Source organism: Pteropus vampyrus, unplaced genomic scaffold, assembly GCF_000151845.1.
Source record: "Pteropus vampyrus isolate Shadow unplaced genomic scaffold, Pvam_2.0 Scaffold78, whole genome shotgun sequence".
Classification (NCBI taxonomy): Eukaryota; Metazoa; Chordata; class Mammalia; order Chiroptera; family Pteropodidae; genus Pteropus; species Pteropus vampyrus.
The window spans coordinates 2,738,528-2,739,104 of NW_011888859.1; the positions used below are offsets into that span (position 1 = coordinate 2,738,528).

The 577-nt window shown below is 36.4% G+C and overlaps 1 pseudogene; it reads left to right on the forward strand.

Annotated features, from left to right (window-relative positions):
* The first annotated feature begins 436 nt into the window (after window positions 1-436).
* Window positions 437-555, forward strand: LOC111741464 (annotated as a pseudogene).
* The last annotated feature ends 22 nt before the right edge of the window (window positions 556-577 follow it).

The window sequence follows — 577 nt, forward strand, 5'->3', positions numbered from 1 at the left end:
ATTTCTACGTAAAATAGATATTCTAAACATGTACCATTAAAGGTAAAATAGTGGATTTTTCTTAACTAACAAGAAGAAAGAATATAAACTTTCGTCCAGAGGAACTACAAGTACAGAAATAATCAAAATTTCATGTATCATTAAACTAAGTTTAGAAGCAAGTAATCGCCAAAGATAGGTGTTTATTGCCTAAAGAGCAAAGGACCTGAATATTTTCTCAAAGAAGATAAATAAATGGCCAACAATTACATGAAATGGTGCTCAACATCATAATCAGGGAAATGCAAATTAAAACCACAGTGGGATACCACACCACACATAGAGTGTTAGCACGTATGTGGAGAAATTGGAAGCCTTGTACACTATTGATGGGAACGTAAAATTTACACGGCCGTTATAGAAAACAATATGGAGGTACCTCAAAAACCTGAAAGTAGTCTACGGCCATGACACACTGAACAAGCCCAATCCTGTCTGATCTTGGAAGTTAAGCAAGGTCGGGCCTGGTTAGTACTTGGATGGGAGACCACCTAGGAAGACCAGGTGCTGTAGACATAAAAAATAAAATAAATAAGGG